The sequence below is a fragment of the Drosophila navojoa genome, chromosome 2 (assembly GCF_054131105.1).
Source record: "Drosophila navojoa isolate 15081-1374.11 chromosome 2, UAZ_NAV_1.0, whole genome shotgun sequence".
Taxonomy (NCBI): domain Eukaryota; kingdom Metazoa; phylum Arthropoda; class Insecta; order Diptera; family Drosophilidae; genus Drosophila; species Drosophila navojoa.
Window position 1 is genome coordinate 20,975,711 of NC_142890.1, and position 14,906 is coordinate 20,990,616.

Here is a 14,906-nt window from a genome sequence, read left to right on the forward strand (position 1 = left end):
CGTGGAGCACTTCAAGGCGGAGAGTAAGGCCAGTCGAGTTGAGAAACACGTCTAGGCGCTGTTCAGGCCCAACACAGTGGGAGAGCACGAAGAGAGCGCAGCGAGCTCTTTGTCGCTTTGTGGCGCGCAGCATGCGCACAGCATCCAGGAGAGCCGACTGGCGACAGCAGCAGCAGCAGAGGCGTCACGAGCGGCAGCAGCAGCAGCAGCAACGGCAGCAGCAATGCGACTCAACAGCGGCAGCATCAGCGCCAGCTGCGAAAACTCTGCCATGCAGAAGCGGCCAACAGTAGTTGCCTCAGAGCCCGCGGGTTGAAGAAAACGTACGCATCGAGCGAGCCGAGCCGCGTCGCGTGTTACCAAACAAAGAAAAGCCAGAGAATAGAAAAAAAAAAAAAACAAAAAGAATATATACACATATATACAAAAAATAAAAATACAAAAATATACGAAAAAAGAAAAACAAACAGTAGGAAAGCAAAGATAACAAAATTACATTAATCAAAGCCAAATACGAATCAATTGATATTCGGACACTGGCCAAACCGAAGCTAACCGTTGTGTTCATAAGCGGCAACGAAAATGCCTCCTCTAATGTCACGCAAATGAGCAAACAAACACTCGATTGTCACACGTTGCCGCTGCTGCGACTGCTGCTGCGGAACAGCGAGTCTGCGACCGAAACCGAATCCGATACCGATACCGATACCGCTACCGCTACCGCTACCGACACCGTGTCTGAGCCTGTGGCCGAGTCATCGCCACTACTGCGAACGGCAGCACACTCTGAGATTTCAGCACCGGCCCGTGCCACGTTTCACGCAGGGCGTGTGCTGCTTCAATATAAACACTGGCGACACCAGCAACCGCAGCAGCGCCATAGCCAACAACAGCAACAGCTAAATCAGCAGCAGCAACATCAGCGTTATTTGTGTGCCTGTCCCTATCGAAACATATATTCGCCTTTACATTCGCAGTCGCAGTCGCATTCGCATTTGCATTCGCATCCGCATCCGCATTTAGAAACATGTGCGCGCTCGCGTGTGAGTGTGTGTTTAATTGAAAAGCCATCGCCTTGCCACAGCACAAATCCCTGGCAAATGCAACTCAATGCGGCTGTCTCTGAAATCTCTGTAAACTAAAACGTCGAGTGTTGTTCAATTCTCGTTCTCGTAATAGCCGTCGCCGTCTCCGTCGCCGTCGCCGTCACGTCTGCCTCAGCCTTTGAATCTCTGTCGCCGTTTCGGTCTCTCTCTCTCCCACTCTCCGCCTCTGTCGCTCTCTTTCACCCACGCCGTGTGTTTTCTTTGCCGTGTTGTTGGCTGCCTGTCAGCAGGTCTCGAATTTCATTTCGTTTCCGGTCTCGTACGTCGCTCGCTGGTTATCTGGTCCCTGGTCCCTGGTCCTTGGTCCCTGGACCAGTGGCTGGCTGCCTGTTGGTCGCCCAGTCTGGCTGTCTGGGCAGCAGTTGGACTTATTCTAACCTTTGCGGCGCGTTGACTTTTGTGCGCAAATTGATGTCAGCAATGTAAGTGTGCCACAAATACAAACACAACCTACACATGCACACATACACACACCTATGCAATTTGCCTTGGTTTATGCCTTTCACGAACTCGCGTAACTGTTGCGTCAACTGTCAGCGCTTAATTTGCCCGTCACTGAAACGCTCAACATAATGAAAACGTCTCACACCTCCCAGCGAAACGCAACTCAGTGATACACATATGTTATATATGTTTTGGTTGTAATTATTAATTTAGTTAAATTGATATGTACAAGATAATCAAAGGCTAAGCACTTTACTAATATGTTTTATTTATTCTAAGTTTTATTTATTTTTTAATAAAAACTCTATTCTTTTTACTCTTGCATAATTAAATTAATTTCTTATATATTTTCGCATCAAATATTATCCTAACCTTATGCATATATTTGAGCATAAAATATCGACCCACATGTGCCTTTGCCTTTTCTTCTGATTTCTATTATTTTTTTTTATTATTGCCTCAGAGTTTGTTCTCGTTTTCTCTAATTAATACGATTTACTTTGCTGCGGAGTGCCTAGAGGCTTTGTGCTTTGTGTATATATTTATATACATATATGTTTTTCTCGTTGTTTTATGCTCATTTACCACTGCGAATGGCTTCATCCCCACGCATTACTCATACGCCACGTCTGACCTGTCTGTCAATCTGTCATTCAGTTAGTCACTCAGTCAGTCAGTCAGTCAGTCAATCATTTACCCAGCCCGTTTTCCCTACTGCCAGCAACTGTTTTTTGTCTTCCTTTTCTGTTCTGTTATTGTTTTGCTTTTGCTTTTGCCTTTGTTGTTGTTGTTGCTGTTGTTGTTGATTTTAACGTAAATTCCCACTTGTTTAGTTACCGGGCTGTCTTGTTTTTGTGTATAGGCTTCCTTTGTCTTTGGCTTTGTCCTGACAGCAGCAACCATAAACATGCACACAGAGGCACACTTACACGCACACGGTCTGCCGATGTCTGTGTGTGTGTGTGTGTCTGTGTGAGCTTTAGGTGACGCCAGCTTGAAGGACGTTGTCGATTCTTGCTATTGCTCGACAAATATTTTCGTTTTTGAAGTTGATTTTTGGTCTTCAGCCGAACGCCTTTTGTTATTAGCTCAACCCCCGCCTCGCACCTCACAGCACTTCAGCAATATGCATTGAATCGTCTCTAAATTGAATGCCAAGTGTTTATTTACATTGGCCAGCTCTTGCCACGCCCACAGCTTCCGGTGACCCAGACGCTGCTGACTATGAATTTATTATGTGAGACTGAGGAATATTATTCCTCACTGAGCGTTGCATGTCTCCACTGATCTATCACGGCACTCGAGTGAGCCATTTGAGCAGCGCAAACAAAATTAAACAAGTTGAAACTTTGTGTTCACAAAAGTTGCACTCGTTTTGGCCATTGTCGTCGTTGTCGCTGCTGCCGCTGCTTAAGAGTGGAGCAAACAACAATCAACAAACAACTTATACTAAGAATGTATATGTGTTAGTAAAGTTTATGTCTGTGAGTTGATTAATTGTGGAAATTAGATTTTCAGTCAAGCTCTTAAATCACATTGCAAAAGTTTCGTTTAGATAATTAATTATAATTATATTAATCAAATTAATATTTCAATAGGCATTCCAGAATAATATAGAGAATATTTCTAGTGACCTAAAATCTCTCTGCAAAACGTATTATATGGAAATGGAAATGGAAATTTTCATTTATATAGAAATATTGTTGCTTTTTTAAATACACTTATATTATATATATTGAGATGGGCAAACATTGTACTTGCAGTTAGTGTCTGAAATATTTAATTTTATTATTTTCATTTATTTTTTTTATTTTTTTTTATATAGTTCTTGCGTGTTTATTTATAAATAAAATTTTAATATCACATTTTTGGATAGACTATGTATTTAATAGTAAATAAATTTAAATAATCTCTATTTTATAGTATTGAAATTTTAATAACACTTTGAATTACCTAGAATTTTATTTTATATATTGTTAAACACATTTTTTATGTCTTTAGGTCATGGGCTTTTACCACTTTACCATCATGTACTTGTATAAAATCATTTACTGATATATTTTTCTGAAATACCAGAAAATATGAGTATATTTGTGCAAAGTCAAGTGACTATCAAGCATTTAAATCCGCTTCGATTGCGGTCTCAGTTCAGCAACTGCTGTTGCCATCAAATAGTTTTAACTTACTGCTCATAAAAATCTATTGCATACTTTTGTGCACAACGGGAGTTTATTCGTCTGGCAGAACTGTCTGTGTGTCTGTCTGTCTGACTGCCTCTACAGCTGCAATCGAAATGGATACTGAAGATATTATTGATTGGGTTGGCTTGCAAGATTTATTATTCGCAATCTTTATGTCACGTTATTAGCCTGCCAGCTTGCAGCATGCCATGTGCTGCCTTAAGGTTGCGCTTTAAGAATTATCTGAATGCACTCTGAACGAGGCTTTACGTCTTCCAGTGCATTATGCGCCATTTGTTTAAGTCTCGAAGTGCTTGGGCTGTGGCATTGTTGCTGCCGCTGCACTTAGCTGACCCGCAGTCGCAGACGTTGTTGCTTAAAAAGCAGTCAGTCCCACAATACCAGCACCAGTTTGCAACTGTCCAACAATTCTGAGGCGAAGCCATGCCACTGCCAGAGTTCGTCTGGCTGGCTGTTCGACTATGTCTCTCTCGGTTAGTTGCTGTCCTTTTATGCTGCCTGCATACAGACATGCATGCATACAATACATACATATGTATATATGTATAAATGGCATTTGCTGTAGTTGCTGATGGACATTTGCTGGCAGCTCCTCGGCTGCCTTTTTATGCGCCACAAATGAAAATGCAGACAGACAACGGGCGCCAGCCAACAACGACGGGTATGAGGACGTCGACCAGCACCAGGACAACGACGTCTGACGATGACGTCGCATTACTGAAGACAATGGAACCAACTAAACTAAAGCCGGCACAGATCTCGCCGGGTTCGTTGGCAACTACTCTGCAGTATCCACTTCCTACATGCATTTGAATTATGAGTTATGGTTGGGTCCGAAAAAAAAAAGAAGAAAATATACATAAAATACAGAAAACTAGTGGAAGAGTGAAAAAAAAATATATATAACTAAACAACTTGGGTTTTAATTCATAATTATTTTTATGTCAGTGCACTCATTAGAGTTGCTGTTGTTGTTGATATTTAAAAACATTTCCTAGCAGCTCCCATTTTTATTCAGCATTTTCATATCCATTTTCCATTCTCAGGCTTTGTCATTTGCATTTCGCATTTGGTTTGCTTTTTCACATTTCAAATTCGCAGCTGCACATTTTCGTGTTTCATATTCAACTAGTCCAGTCCCAACCCGCCGTTTTTTCTACTTCGTTGTGCATTATGCGGCTCTATAATTGCAGGCCTTAGTGCATACTGTGGGACTGCATTTGTGGTGTATAAGCGTTTGGCAGGTGCTGAATAATAAGCTAAATTTTCATATATCTGTGCAATATTTTGACTAAGAAAGAAAGTTATTATAGAGCTTTGTGATTTAAAGTTGATAGACAGAGAAAATATTATGTTCATCAGAGCCGATGTCAAAGCATTTTAATTTGAGAAAGAGTAAAGCTAGAAAAAAAAATATATATATAAAAATGAAATTTTAAAATGTGATATACTTCACAAATAAATAAGCACGATAGAAGAGCATAATGAAGAATTCAATACAATTCTAAAGTTTGTCAATATGTATATTCCATATTTATTTGAAAATAATTTTTAACTTATTCCTAAAAGTTTTTTAAGCATGCGAAAATAAACTGAATCTAGTAGCTTATATACAAATAATTTATATAAAATCAATTACATACTTCATACACATTCTCCACATATTACGCTTTATACATTGCCAATGCAACGCCATTTACACGATTTTCCGCATTAAGTTCGAATTTAAAATACTGTTTAAATTTCTCTATTATTCTTTTTTTTGTTACTTTTTGGCAATTTGTCAATTGGGCGTGGCGCAGACCCGGCGTGGCCAGGTCAATGCAGCAGACATACACTCGCACACACACACACACACACACACACATACACAAACATGAATTATCATTGTCAGCCAAAAACTTGAATGCGATAAATTGCCAGCAGCAGATGCATTGGGGAAAAAATCTATAATTTACAGAAAATTTGCTTCCGAATGCGAGCGGATTGCAATATAAATTGTTCCACTGTCAATGCGCTCAAATGGCCGAGTTGCACAAGTGCAAATATGCCCATGTAAAAATATGTGTATATGGATGTAACAATGTGCATGCATGCATGTATGTGTAGGCACGTGAGTGTATGCAAGTAATACACATTCATATTAATGCCGCCAGATATGACAGGCACACACAGAGCGCTGCCTTAGCCAGGCACTGGCAGCCAAATATTTGGCCAGATAGGAGAGCTGCCAAAAAACGGTTGAGAAAAAAGGCGGCGAAAAAAGATTTTCAGTTAATTTGCTTTGTGTTGGGGCAGTCGGCAAAAAGTAAAGCTTGCCTTTTGGCACGCTTCTGTTTGCGAAGTGATTGTGTAATTTTTATCTTTTTATAGTATTTTTTTTTTTCATTTACGAATATTATTAATTCACATAATTATTTTGAATGTGTTTTGCAGCCATGCCAACGCTCAAGACTGCAAACAGGAATTGTTAAAACCTTCGACAACAAAGTGCTGCCAGCAACAAGAAATCAACAAAATAAAGAACAACAACAACAAATAATCACACTATACAACTAGAAATTAGCTACGAGCGCCAGGAATTTAGCGAAACGTGATCATGGAATTGTCATTAATCAGGCACTAGATACGACAGCAGCAGAGTGCAACAGAGAGCATCAATCGCGCTAGCAACAACAAGAACAATGATATGTGGCACTAATTGAGGCGAGAGAGCACACGCAACACCTGGGGTCGCAGTAGAGGCTTTAGCTACGACAACTAGTAGACCTACCTAACCCGTGCGAAGGCTGCGTGCTGCTTTAAAGCGGCACCATTGCTGCCATTAAAATAGACGCCGCAGCGCAACAGCAACGCTGCCGTCGTCACAATCAACGCCAGCGCCAGCATCATCCGCACCATCGTCATCGCAGACGACGACGGCGCTTCCCAAGATCGGGACTCGGCGCGGGCGAGCGCCTCGTTACGAGCGTTGGCGTTGCCCTTGGCTCATGCAGCCCGCTGCTGGCAGCTCGGCCCAGAGACGACAGCAGCGACGACGACGGCATAGCGATACCATCAACATCCACATCCACATCCACTGGGGCAGCCGCCTTCACGCAGCTGCAGCCCGTCGACCAGCAGCGACGAAGGCGCCCTCACAACGGCCTGTCACTTGTAGGCAATGCAACGCTCTGTGCAGCAACGGTGAGTAGATCGAGTTGTTTCATGTCACTCTCTTCAATTAATGCTAGACAAACATGATGAAGTATAATTGCGCTAGAATGAAGCAAAGTTGTGATGTATCGATGCGTATATCGAAGGGAAAGCTCTCAACAGTCTCTTGAATATCTCTTATAAAATCTAACTAAATGAAGACTCTAATGAATCGTTTGCAGTGCACAGGTCACCCAAATGAACAAAGTAAAGCTAGTATAACTAAAGTTAAGCTACATATACAAATACATACATGTATATGCATTAAAGACTCTGCACATAGCGTTCGTACTGTTCTTGCGAGGGAAATTCTGGTCCCTAGACAAAATTATATGAGTAAATTGATATGACTATGGCGTCTTTCGTATATAACGACGGTCCCTTGAGTGTAGCTGTAACCGTATTCTACTGTACTGTACATCTTTATATAAAAATAAATTAATTTTTCGGATACGCTTAAGGTAATATAACCTCAAGAACAAAATGTTATCAAAAGAAAAAATTTGTTTTGTTTGTTTGTTTTGTTTATTGTAATGAAACAAATAAAATCAAAAAGCTGACTCCAGCTTATTCTGTTTAATAATGCTATAGAGTTAGTTTTGTTTTATTCGAAATCGAAATTTTTACAAATCCACAGTTTGATATATACATTGAGTCATCCTGCTCTTCTGTAAAGAACAAATCGGTTACATAGTTTCCGAAAAAAAGTCAACAGAGAATATTGCAAGAGCAAGATAAAGTTACAGAAAAAATTCATGCGCAATATTTACATTTATGCAAATTATATTTAATTTATATCGCATGTTTCACGTCTAGAGCTATTCTATTTTGATTGCCATCGTACAAGCCAAGTGCTAATTTAGTCTTGTGGCTTCGCGCTGCAGCTTCAGTTTAGCCAAAATTCTGAAATCTGACTAGTCCAAGTGACAGTGGGGAAATCAGATTGTCAGGTTAATGCACTCAAAATGTTAATGAAGCACATACACATCACATTTGAATATATGATAAGCATACGCATGGGGCATGGACTATTCGCTGGCCTCCTTCGGATGGATGCGGGCGTGTCAGGCACTTTAAAGCTGCCACCGTGCGACTCTAGTGTGGGGCAAACTTTCAACAGGAGCACATTTGAGCTGTGCTAATGAATTCCCCAGCAGACGCACATAAACACAGCACAGTGAGACACTTTTTCTGTATGTGTGGGTGGGTGTGTGGGTGGGTGTGTTTGTGCGCTTGTGTGCTTGTGCCACTGACAGTCATATAATTTCTAATGTGCTGCTTTTATGATCGTCATATACAAGAGACACTCACACAATCACACACACGATGCGGTCGCGAAATACACCCACGGGTGCAGCCACAGTCAGCGCAGGCATCGGCGCACGTGCCCGAGCCTATGTGACTGTGAGTGTATGTGTGTGTGTGTGTATGTATATCTTACTGTAAGTGTGTGCAAATTAAAATGCATAAAAGGATAACAGCGACGCGGCTGTTGTTGCTGACAAACCGCAGCAGCATCGAGGCGCGCCGCGACGAGGCGAGGTGAGGTGAGGTGTGCGCTGTGCCTATGCCTGTCAGCAAGATTGTCATTGTGGGCAAATTTCGCGAAACTGCAGCTGAAACTAAAGCAACAACAACAACAGCAGCAGCAGCATGGTAATATGAGCTGAGCTGAGCAGAGCCCTGGCAAATTGTACTGCAGGGAAAATTGTGATTTTCGCGCTCATCAACAACAACAGCAGCTACAGCAACAGCAACAGCAGCAACTACAACAACTACAACAACAACAACGGTGAGCTGCACGTGTTGCTGCGGTGCTCGGTGCTTAGACGAAAGCCTCGTCTGGTTTAATTTTAGCACTGGGGATGCGGCTCAGAGCAGTGCCTACTCATTCAGCGCCTTGACACTACTATGCCAATGTGTTTGCTTGTGTATGTGTGTGTGTGTGTGTGTTTGGGTTTGGGTTCGTGTGTATGTATGCGTGTACTTTGTACATATTGCATACTGTTAGGCGCTCATAAAAAAACCTTTACGTTACGACATAAAAATAGATGCCTGCTTGTATGTTGTTTGTGGCTGATATTGTTGTTGTTGTTGCTGTTGTTGTTATGCCGCTGTGATGTGGAAAAAGTAGTTAGAGCCGCGCATATTGTACGGCCACAACGTCATAATCATCAAGAACATTTCAGTTATAAAGTTTTATATGATTTAAGTTCTTCAGACCCATAATTATTTGGAGCACAGTAAAATGTGGAAGTTTTTATGGCAGCCTCTGTTTGACTCGTGTTTACATATGAATAAGTATCATGTACGTATACATATACGTATAACTATGTACGATTCTCTGTATTCTCAGTCTGTCGTATTTTATTCTGCATTGACATGACCTGCGGCAGGGCAATTGCCTAGGACGACACTGAGCGAACTGAGCGAATATTATTGGCAATCAAATGGAGTGCCATAAGCCCGCGAGCAACTTTCTGTTTCCTGCTGATTGCAGGAAGCACTTCATCAGAATAAATCAAAACACTGCACAAGTCTCCGGGCAAACTTAATAAAGTGCAGGCGAGTAATGAAACGGAGACAAACAATGGCAAATATGTATATTGGCTATATATTGCATATATATTGAATTAAGGCGCAAAAAGAGAAGGAGAACCGTAGAGCAAATACATATCTATCCGAATTTCTTTGTGTTAAAGCAGCAACTACGCTTTTACTTTTTCACAATATATTTATAAATATGAATAGATATTCAATTGTTTTCTAATGTCCGTGTATACAGCGCGGATATAGAGTTTTTCTCAAAAAATCGATAACTCATCCCGTTACTTTATTATCGATTAAAACTTTATCAAAATTCAGTAATAAAATTATATCTGCTACATCTTTGGAGCTAGTGTCGCCAAATCTGACATGTAGATTTAGATGTACTTAATAGAATTTCGATTTTTATTATAATTCACCTTATTGCAAATACTAGACACTTGTGCTCTTTCAGAGGCATGCATTTCAACGTAATATCACTATCTGAATGTTTAATCAATATACCATCCGTCGAGTGACATAGCATTCAGCTTCTGTCATGCAGTCGCCTCGCATTTATCTTCTGACATAAATTCACTAGAAGACCCAAAATAATAGCATTTATATTTCTGTGAATCATATGATTATTTTCTATTTCGTGAGCAATGATACATTTTTCCACAAGGTTCATATCATTCAATTTTTGGCATTGATGTACCTCACACTGAGTCTTGTAGCATTCAGCTTTTGTCATGCAGCTATCCTAACTCAAGGCTTAGGTTTTGTTTTTGCCACATTCACTAAATGAGTTGGTCCATAGTTTCAGATTCATTCATGGGGCTATGCTTCTTCCCTGAACGAGTAACTGATGATTAATAATTCCACAAGTTTTATTAATGCACTTTCCATAGAGTGTCATAGCATTCAGCTTTTGTCATGCATCTGCCTCAACTCGAGTTTCAAGTTTTGTCTTTGTAACATTCACGAGAAGAGTTGAGTACAGTTTCTTAATCACTCATAAGATTATGCCTTTTATTTAGCGAGCACATGCTGACCAATATTTCCACAAGTTTCATAGGTGTACCATCCATCGAGTGTCATATCATTCAGCTTCTGTCATGCAGTCTCAGAGTATTTCGGTCCTACAGTAAATGCGCAGGGAGATATAAACTAAGAGCATTTATATTACTTAGAATCATGAATATGTTTACTATTTCATGAGAAAAGAAATAATATAATTTAATTTTTGGCATTGATGTACCTTACACTGAGTCTTGTAGCATTCAGCTTTTGTCATGCAGCTTCCTGAACTCAAGTTTCAAGTTTTTTTTAGTCACATTCACTAGAAGAGTGGCCTGCCCACAGCTTAAGAGGCATTAATGGGCTATGCCATTTTCCTGAACGAGCAAATTATGATCGATATTTCCACAATTTTATCAATGCACCTTCCATCGAGTTTCGTAGCATTCAGCTTTTGTCAGGCAGCTGCCTTAATAACTCTGTGGATTTATATATACTTTATAGAATTTCGATTATTATAAAATTTCATTGAAATTTATACAAAATTTTAAATTTATATGTAATTTATTCATTTGCATACCCTAGTTCATTCACTTATTGGTTGCACGATTTGATTCCAGTGCCCATCTGTCAAATATTAATTCGGCCTGCGCTCCACCCATTTTATCCATCTATAAAAATTGTGGTGCTCATCATATTCGAGTAATTTCTAAGTCACTCAAGCGTTCAAGTCCAATTTGAAGATAGACCGCATTTTTGGCGAATTTCTCTCTATCTGAGAAAATGTAATGTGCTTTCGATAACATTTTGCTCAAGTGACAAATTTTTGTCGCCCACACAAACGAGGAAAACAGAAAAAAGTTCCCAAAAAATAAGAAAAAATGGGGATGGGTCTGGCAGGCGAATAGAGCAAGTGTTAAATGTTGACATGTCATGACATTGCAGAGAGCAGCAGCAGCAGCAGCAGGAGCACCAAGCAGCTGTGCCTGGGCGGGTGAAGCAGCAGCGAGCAGCGGCAGAAGTAGAATATTGGTCAACAAGGAGTAGGGAGCAAAGCCCAAAGCGTTCCAGGAAGCGGCTTACGTCCTGACAGCTGACAGGCGAATCAATGAACTACGTTATGATGGGCCAGCAAGGCTCTTGGCCCCAGCTCGGCTCTCGCCCCGCTCGCTCATACATGAAATAACATTTGCTCTTTGCTCCAAGAATGTGTGGGTCTGTATATGTGTCGATATCTGTGCCTGTATACGTGTGTATGCGTGTGTATGTGTGTGCTAATACACAGCGCAACATCAACAAATATTGTCAACGCAACATTCAACTTGTTATCCCTTCCGCTTGCTTGCTTTGCTTCCGTCGCTGTCTTTGGCAGCGTCTCTGCTTAATTTCGATTTGAACTCCATGATGGCCGCCATTTTGTCTTTCGCTCGTTCCGTCACTCTCGTTCACACTTGTTTAGGCAGTGCCTCATGCCATCTCGCTCACTTATTTGCAGAAATTTATTGAAATTGTTTGTCAAATTCCGTTTACTTGTTTTGCGCATTTTGGCCAAATTTTCTTTTGCTGACGACGTCGACGAACCAACGACGACGACGACGACGACGACGACGTCGAGGATGGGGACTTGGACGAGGACAGGCTTCCACTCAACTTCCGTTGATGTCCTTTACGCCATTTTGTCGTTTTTTCTCATTTTGGCAAGGCAGTTAATCTAAAAACTCGCTGTATACTCACTATATGACCGCTTCGTGCCATATCAAGCACAAGTTTCGAGGCCGCCGTCGCATTTTTTTTTTTTTTTTTTATATATGTATATATAAGTTTCAGCTATATAATTTTTTTGCTGCTTTCTTTCTACCATTTGCCATACACTCCTCTATAAATGTAAAAGCATTAGTATCCTCTGCTGGCTGCTATATGCCAATGTTTGTTATTCATTTTGCATTCATGCAATTTGCTGTCCTCGTTGTTGTTGGGCAAGTAGCTATCGGAGTTGGTTTACATTTCGGGTTTGGTTTGATGGAAGCTACTGCTACATGCTCTTTCTCATCCTTGAAAGGAACTCAACAAAATACCAAAATATTGAAGGGCGTCGCAGAGGGAGCCTGGACTTGGCCTAAAGCAAAGACTTTGAAGTTTTTATTGATGTTGTTTGAATTTGAATGACGTTGTAAAATTATACGCAAAAATATGCAGCCAGCAAAAATACGAGTGCTTCAATGCTGACAGCAGAAAAAAAAGAGCATAGAAAAAAAAAAAAATGGAAAAAGCACAGATCCCAAAGACACAGAAATGTTGCAAAGAATTTTTTTGCTCCGCATTTACTACCATCTTTTAGCCATTTTACCCATTGTGTATGTGTGTGTGCATGTGTGTGTGTGTGTGGGTTTTTTGTTTGCTGGTAAACGACATATGAAAAGTTTCATGTGCATATTTTTCTTAGTTCTATGTACAGCTTGGCTCACTTTCTTATATGTACATATGTGATATATGATCATATATATTATTTTTGAATAAATTGTTTTTTTGTGTTGAAGGAAGAGACTCGAGTGCGTTTCATATGCTGAGTGTGAAAATAGTTTTAGTTGTATTTTTGTTATTCTTTTTTTCTATAAAAAGCCAACAAACGAGCTCCCAAAGTCTAAAGTGAATCAAGTCATATTTGCAACTATTTTAGAATGGTAAGTCATTAGAAAAAGTAAAAATACAAAAGACAATAGTAGCTTGATGATGCATGTTAAATACGTTATTTCATTTTATATATTTGCAATGCAGGAATCTACTTATAAATGCAATGTATGCATTCATTTAATTTGGTAATTGGTAGAAGAAGTATTTTTCTTTATGCTCATCTGCTTAAGAAATGGCAGCCAAGTCTATCCAAAAATTCAACTGATTGCAATTGATGTGAGTGTATATGTATGTTAAAGAGAATTTTCGTGTAGGTCTTCATTTGGATTGATACACTTTCAATTACTTAAATGTGCGTCTCTATATTTGCTGCTATGAAAAAGAACTGCGATTTCATCACTTAAAAGATTTGCCTGTTACTCGTGCAAATTAGCCAACGTCAAGTAAATCAGAGTTCCGTATATAATTTGTGTGTGTCAGGATCTCTCAATCTCCATGAACATCAACGAAGGACGATTTTTTTTTTGTCATGCTAAACAAATCAAAGGCGGGGCAAGTGCTTAAGTGGCAGGCAAGCAGAAATATAGGCTGAAAGCGACAGAGAGAGAGATACATATATAGAGAGAGGGAGGGAGAAAGAGAGGGAGAGTGTGTAAGAAACTGAAGTGAATGAGTGAAAGGAAAATTGCACAATAACGCTAGAACGCACTTGTACTGGCTTATTTATGCCAGGACAAATACACACACACCCACACACACACACGCGCACACATAAGACTATAATAGGCTCAAGACGCTTTCATTCAACACTTTTTAGGTAGCCAAAATGGCGCCAGCATAAAAAGCACGACATCAACGACAAGGACCAAAAACAACTACAACAACAGCAGCAGCAGCAACAGCAACAGCACAAAATAAAGAGAATGAAACAGGGATTGGAATGAATGGCGTAAAGAGCAGCGTAATAGACATACGCACGAAAGACAAAACTAACGGAAAAGAAAATGCCCCAGAAAAAAAATAAGAAAAGCGAAACGAGGAAAAGAAGCCAGTAAAAAAGAGTGAGCAATGCGTCTGATTCTCACTTTTAGCATAGCTTTCAAATTCCCAGTTGCCTGGCTCGCACTGATTTGAGCCGCAAAAAAGGCAAGCAAGCCGGCTGGCAGGCTGGCAGGTGGGCGGGCAGGTGGGAGGGCAGCGAAAATGTAGTGGTCGGATACACCTTTGGAACTGGACAAAAGGGGACCGTATAACATTCACCCATACATTCGCAGGGTGCTTTATGAGTGTTTTTCTTCTTCTTCTTGTGTTATTATTTGCCTTTTTCCTTTAGCAGCAGGGCGCGGCCTTGCAGCAGTCGTTGGCATACCAAAAGTATTGTGCAAAAAACCAAAAATGTGAAAAAAAATGAAAAAAAGGGAAACGAAAAAAAAGTAAAAAGTAAAAATGTCAATTTGCCAAATGCCGGCAAACGGATGCTGGAAGCTGACAGCAGCCGTAGCAGCAGCAGCGACAGCAGCGACAACAGTACACCTTATAAAGGTGCAAATTGTTAAGCTGCTTGATGCTTACTGCTTGCTGCCTGCTGCTTGCCTGTAGATTGCGTGTCAACTGTGGCTGAAACTGAAACTTCAAAGCCAGTGCTCCAATACGAGTATTAGGAGCGGGTTTCCAGGCATGACGGTGTCAAAGTTGCCGAAGCAACCACCAACAGTAGCGCAAAGTAATTTCCGAGATATTGTACACACACACACACACACACACACTGGAAACGAGTTATACA

At 40.5% G+C, this 14,906-nt stretch overlaps 1 protein-coding gene across 1 annotated transcript in view; it reads left to right on the forward strand.

Annotated features, from left to right (window-relative positions):
• The first annotated feature begins 240 nt into the window (after positions 1-240).
• Positions 241-14,906, forward strand: part of nAChRalpha1 (nicotinic acetylcholine receptor alpha1) — an 83,377-nt gene continuing 68,711 nt past the window's right edge. Inside the window, exons 1-2 of the mRNA XM_018113475.3 lie at positions 241-1,528; positions 6,188-6,937. The gene's annotated coding sequence lies outside the window, so the exon portion shown is untranslated. The remainder of the gene's footprint in view (positions 1,529-6,187; positions 6,938-14,906) is intronic.